Raw genomic sequence first — 6,482 nt, forward strand, 5'->3', positions numbered from 1 at the left:
AGGCTGCATTATCCTGAATCCCTGCCTGCTCATCGGACCTGGAGTTAGGAAGGAATAGATGGATAGGGGACCTTGAGCACAGTCTTCCACCCCCCCCCCCCCCAGGACAAGTGTTTAACTCTGGACCTCAGTCTCCTCCTCGGTCAAGCGGGGAGTTGATTTCGATGACCTCCAATATCCCGCCTCAAAGTAGCAGTTGTATGTGCCACGTGTCCTCCTGCATGGTGGCTCATTTGTCACTAACTCTTTGCTTTTTGATGTTTGAAGCAGTCATTTCCCTTCCCCACATAAGCATCTTTTTAAAATACCAGTAAAAATAAAATCAGATTGACCTCCTAGAACCAGTCAACTCATCAAAATTATTCTGAGCGCTCGGTGCCTCACAGTGTCCATAGTAACTGGTGCCTTTCACAGCAATCGGCTGGTGAAGCCCAGAGGCGGGGCTAAGGTCGACATTTCCCACGTCGACAATCACTTGCCCACTGTCTGGTTTCTTTCTTGGCCCTGCTTACTTCTGATGGGCTGTGACCAGCTTGCCGGGGCTCTGCAAGGCTGCCTCTCCTCCCGGGGACAGTGTGCTCATCGCTCTTCACTTCCAAGCCCTGCTCCATGGTGCTTCAGTGACTAAGACTTCATTCCAAACTGAGTTTTCATGAAAATAAAAGTGGGTGACAATGGGAGAGGGCAAGGGAGTTTTCTCAGTGGCAAAGCTGGGAGAGGTATTTCTTAGTGCAATCAATACATTACTTCAAGTGGTTCATTACTGGTAAAGAAGCAGCTTTCAGTTTTCTTTTTGTCCAGTGCCTTAGTACTCAAGAAAAGCTTCTGGACACTGATGAGAGTAAAATACGAGGGCATGCTTGCTCTAAGCCAGTCCATTCTCATTCACTGTGGATCAGAATCTTCTGGACAACTTGTTAAAATGCAGATTCCTGGGCACCAAACCCCAGAGTCACGGATTCAGTAGGTCTGAGAAGGGGCCCCAAAATGTGCATTTTAATCCAGTTTCTAGGTAATGCTGATGTTTCAGGTCAGGACACCACATTTTGAAGAGCACTGGCCTAGAACACAATGATAACACTAGGTTGTCACCTATATATCCAGTGCAGGAAGCACTATGCAGAAAACCCAGGGGGAGGGGTTGAGCTCATAGGGAATAGTCAGTGCAATAGACACACACATTACTAAATCTCCAAGGAAACAGAGGTGGAGTGGTCCGTTCTCCCACTGTTTAGTTAACGAGAGTGTGGTTGTAACCAAACTATTGACTAATTACCACGTTTGCAGGGAGCAGCCCAGGTTAGTGCTGTGAGCTTCTGACCACTAGGGGGAGCCAGGACGGAGGGTCTGAGAAGAGGAAAAGTACTGGAGAGGGTGAGCAAAGCTCTTCAGAGAATGCTGCAACACTCCGCGTGGAGGCTGCACACCACTGCAATCGTGATGTGCACAGACACCATCAAGAAGTAGGGTTTGGAGGAGAGGGGGGATTGTTTCTGTTTCATGTTGTGTGGTTTTCCTCCCGCTGTGTCAAAGTGCATTCACGTTTACCCCGTTATGCAATACAATGATTTATAGTATTGAAATGGGATGAAGATTGCTATTCCAGTTTTGTAGAGGGATCAAAGGAAGAAAAGAGAGAAAAGAGCTTGTGCAAGGTCACAGTAAGGGCTGGCTGGGCTGGCTGGACCAGAATGTTTCCTGCCTAGTTGAGGCAGGCTCGCCAGCCAGCTCGGAGGTCTCTGTTGACCCCAATGTCATGGTGCTGATTAGGCTGTGATCCTAGGGGTGGGGAAGGCAAGGAGTTCTTTAGGGGGAAAAAGATGGAGTAAGGCAATTCTAGGAACTAAGAAGATAAAATGACCAAGAAGGCATTTTACTTGCCTTGCACTTGCAAAGAAGGGTGGCCTAGGAGCTGTCGTGTGCCCCCTCTTCTCATCCTCTTAGCCAGTCTCATCTGGGTACATGCGTGTTAGAACCGCTGACCACGAACTGACCACCTGACATTTCTGTGGCATCCTCCTCTTCCTTGCTCATTAGTTCATCTTCTCTCACTGCATGAATGAGCTTTGGAAAGAGCTTAATTTCCTACAATTACTTGGAAGGGATTTGCATTTTAGTTATCAAAAACTTTTCCTCCCTTTTCTGGGCATAAAAGTGGTCACCTAGTGGTTTAGAAGAAGAGATACGAGCCCAGGTAACATTGGGACACGTGGGCTCATTGGTGGGCTGGGCATGTATTTTGAACCCTAATTATTTTTGAGGGACACATTCTATATATTTCTGTGTGTGCAACTGTGTGCTGTTGTGTGCATGTCAGTATACAGCCTGCATGGCAAATTATGGTGACAGCTTCAGCTATGAACATTTAGTTTAGGAATGTGGTGCACACTTCCTGGGTCCAGCCATACCTCTCCTAAGGGGTGTTCTCCCTGGGCCCCTATAAGCCACTACTAACATTCTTCTGTTCCTGTGACCAACACAGGCAGGTCCCTGGCTTAGACTCTCCCACCCCACCTCCTGCATTACAACTTAGTGGAGGGGCCAGATCCTTTCCTCTCTCCAGTTCATTGTGATAGCTTTTTGACATGAGCAAAGGAAGTGTGTGTGTGTGTGTGTGTGTGAGAGAGAGAGAGAGAGAGAGAGAGAGAGAGAGAGAGAGAGAGACTAAGTTCTGGCCCTGGACACTCTCTTTAGAGCATGTTTAGTGAGCAAATCCATGTCTCCGTGCTGTGCATATCATTTGCACACTGCTCGCTGTACTGTCCCCTCGAAAACCCCAGGGGTTATTACTGCCAAGCCGTGAGGTTCCCTTCCCCTGCATGGATGTCCTGGATATAAGTTCTGACTTTCTTAATGACGATTTCCAGAAGGGTTTCTTCGTCTCCTGCTGAGTGCAAAGCAGTAGCTGTTCAAGCCTCCTCCGCGTTTGCCCCTTGGCCACCGCCGCTCTGCGGCAGTCGGGATGGCAGGGACTTGCACAGCGCGAGAGCCTAGCCGGACCGACCGCTTCCCCTGAACTCTCATTTTGGGGTACACTGCAGTGGTTGCCCCGGTGCCCCTGCCACTCTGCACAGCTCCCTATTCAGGCCTCCGTGGCTCCCTGGTGTTGTTTTGAGTGCTGCCTAGATGCTAGGACCACTGGGGTCCCAAAGTCAGGGGTTTCTATGGATTGTGATTCAGACCCTTCCCCTGCCCTTGAAGGACCCCTTCCTCCCCTCACCGCTCAGCCCGCCCCAGTGCTGCCGCTGACCCGGAACCTCAGAGGCAGGAAAGTCACTGCTCCAGTTGAATTTTGCTGCAGTTTCTTTTTTTCCTCCCCTAGATGCTGAGAGCTATTTTTAGCCAGGGATTTTTTTTTGTAGGGGATCCACAGTCTATTTTTAAAGCCCTTAGGGAGGCCAAATATTGCTGTGCTCTTCATGGGGACTTTGGAGTTAGGTGGGAGAGAGCAGGGTAGTAGGGATGGGGGCTCTCCCTGAGATGGGAGGGTGGCCGGCAGAGGCCTATGGAGGACAGGCAGCAGCTGGGTCTCAGGCAGGGGAGAGGAGGCTCCTTTTTCTGGTGAGGGAGCCCTTGAAGAGCCACCACATGCCTCCCTCTAATCACCCAGGGCTTTGGGACCAGGGCAGCCCTGACTCTGTCATCCAGCAGCTGCAATGACATCACTTTCTAACATGGCAATTAATTTAATTTACTTCATTTCCCTTTGCTTCTGAATTTCTGCACTCAAGTCTCTGTGACTCCCCACCTCCCCTTCCACAATAGCACCTTGTAGAGGAGAGCTGAGTTGGGGAATGGCGGGGGGGGGGCGGGTAGGAGCCCAGTTCCTGTGGATTAGACAGGCCTGTGTGAGGCACAGACTGTGACGGGGGCCCATTGGCCTAGACGGGCAGTGGGGAGAAGGCGGCCAGGCAGAACTATGGTGGCTGTGGGCTCCACAGGATGGAGACGAGAGAAAGAAGAGAGAAAACGAGGCCTCAGAGGATAGGGCTGCTTCTGGGAAAGCTCGGAGCCCCATTCAGAGTGACTGGCAGAGATGCTAAAGCGGTGGGGTGCTGTGGGGTCCCAACAAGCCTTGCCTAGACACTGCCTCCTTCCCACCCCGCCCCGCCCCATTCCTGGCCCCTCCCACCCCCGCCCCGCCCCATTTCTGGCACTTAGCCTTCTACTCCAAGGTCTGTGGGGCTGGGATGGGGCATCCCCAAGACCTGGATGGAGCAAGTGGAGAGAGAGGCCTGAGTGGAAAATTCCAGGCAGAGTTGGTACACATGCTCCAAAACAGAAGCAAAGGCCCCCTTACCTCTCTCTCTGCTTTCCATGCGGGGAGTCGACAGTGGCCCTCCATGTAAGTAAGTGGCCTGAGCCTGTCTGTGGGCTAGCTGGTCACGCTGCTCCTTTCTCTCTCCTCATTGCCCTCAGTCCATGGGGCCTGGTACCGCCCTGCAGATAATCGGGGTTCTTGCCCACCTGCCCCCAGACCCTTCCCCACCATCTCCAGCTGTACCAAGGGGAGAAGGGGAGAGGACGCAGAGAAGTAGGGAGTCTTTTATTCCAACTCATTAGCAGAGGACCCCGTGGCTGTCTGGACAAGAGCAGGCTGGGGATGTGGCTGCGTGGTCCAGCAGCCCCTGGTGGGACCCCTGGGAAAGGCCGCTCCCTTGGGGCGGGAGCTGAGGCCTGGCCTGGATTGGGTGAGGGGCCAGAGCTCTGCATGCTCCTAAAAAGCCCCTTACGCTCCCCACACTCCCAGCCTCCCCACCGTGGTCCCAGTCTCTCTGTGTCCTGTCTGCTTGTTACGTTAGGCTCCACAGCAGCCTGGGGCTCTGGGACACCCCTCTGTCTGAGCTCTCATCTCTGTGACAGCCTGGTTTTCTCAGTGGGTACGTTCTCAGTGGAGCTTTGAGCATTTGAAATTGCCCTCCCCCTCCCTCGGCCCCTTCTTGCTCAATTTTTAGTTCACCTTACTGACCAGATATCTCTCGCTCACAGCTGTCTTCAACTTCAGTTCCATGGGGGTAGGGATTTCAGTTCTTTTTTTCACAACAAATTCCTCAGTGCATAACCCAGTGCTGCCATCTTTTAATATCTATTTGTTGAATAAATTAATAGAAAAGGTCACAATGTGCCATGGTGTGAGCACCCTGGGGGCTTTCTCTCTAACTCTCCTCATGGACTCTAGGCTGGCAGAGAATTCAGAGTGAAGGGGGGAAATCAGAGCCACCCCCCCACACACACACACCAAACATGCAGAGGAGACCAGTGCAGCCTTCAGAGCCCGAGCAAGCCAGAACCTCAGCGGGAAAGGCTGAAGAGATCTCCAGATCTAAGCCCCACCTTTGTGCAGAATGGGGAACTAAAGATCAGAGAAGTGAAGTAACCTCCCCAGAGTCACACAGCCAGTAAGTCACAGAGAGTGGAATCTGAGTCCCGTGCTCCCAGGCTACCACTGCAGCAGTTCCAGTGATGGCAGAACCCTCTCTGCCTTGCCAGATGAGAAAAGCATCACATTCTCTCCCAGGTCAAGGAGACAAGTGTCTTCCTGACCCACACGATAAGCTTAACCCCCAAACTCAGGGCAAACAAGTCAGCAAACCAGAGCCCCCAGGTTCTCAGCCATCTAGAGGGCTCTGGGAGGCTGTGGGAAATCTGCCTTTGAAGACGTGTGCTTTCAGCAGGACCCACACTATGAGCAGTAAAGAAACTGTGTCAGCAAAGAGACAGACACTCTGCATCCAGGAAGAGGCCAAGAGCTGTGTGCCTCTAGCCCCTAGGGGCGTCAGAGTCCTCGCTCTGGTAGTTTGAAGGGCGGGGGGCAGAGGGTGGCAATCACCATGCTTTCTGCCTGTGGAGTGGCCTTTGTGGAAGTCAGAGTTGTCAGCAGGAACAGCTGTGTGAAGACCAGGCAATGAAACCCTGCTCATTCTGGGGACAACAGTCTGTCAGCCAGTCATCACCCCACCCTGAACCCCACGGTTCTGGGGGAACAGAGCTGTGCCTGAGCTCAGGGACTCTGCATCGTGTGGGGAGAACCCAAGAACCATGGTACCATATGTGGATCCACAAGCACAAATTGAAATCATGGCACTAGGTCACTAGGAGAGGAGGAAACCAGGCAATGATCTTAATCAATACTTAAGTGAGCGTGTGTGTATGTGTGAGCATTCTCTGCGTGCATGTGCAACTTGTACCACACAACTGACTTAGGGTGACATAATTCATTATGTTATCATGCTTACAAAGGTGCCAGGGCTTTTTCACTCCCTGTTACGCTGCATACCTTCACAACATGCTTCTGGGACCAGCCGGCTAAAGATGTATGGTCTGTGTTTATGGTTAAGGAAATAGAAGTTCAGAGAAGTTAAGTCCCTGATCTGAAGTCTCTCCACAGGTAAGTGGCTGAGCTGGAGTTTGAAACCAATGCTGCCTGCTTACACGTGTCCAGCCTCGGCCAGGTGGAGCGAACGAGTTTGGCTTCAGGGAGG

This window comes from Saccopteryx bilineata, chromosome 2 (assembly GCF_036850765.1).
Source record: "Saccopteryx bilineata isolate mSacBil1 chromosome 2, mSacBil1_pri_phased_curated, whole genome shotgun sequence".
NCBI classification, from domain to species: Eukaryota; Metazoa; Chordata; class Mammalia; order Chiroptera; family Emballonuridae; genus Saccopteryx; species Saccopteryx bilineata.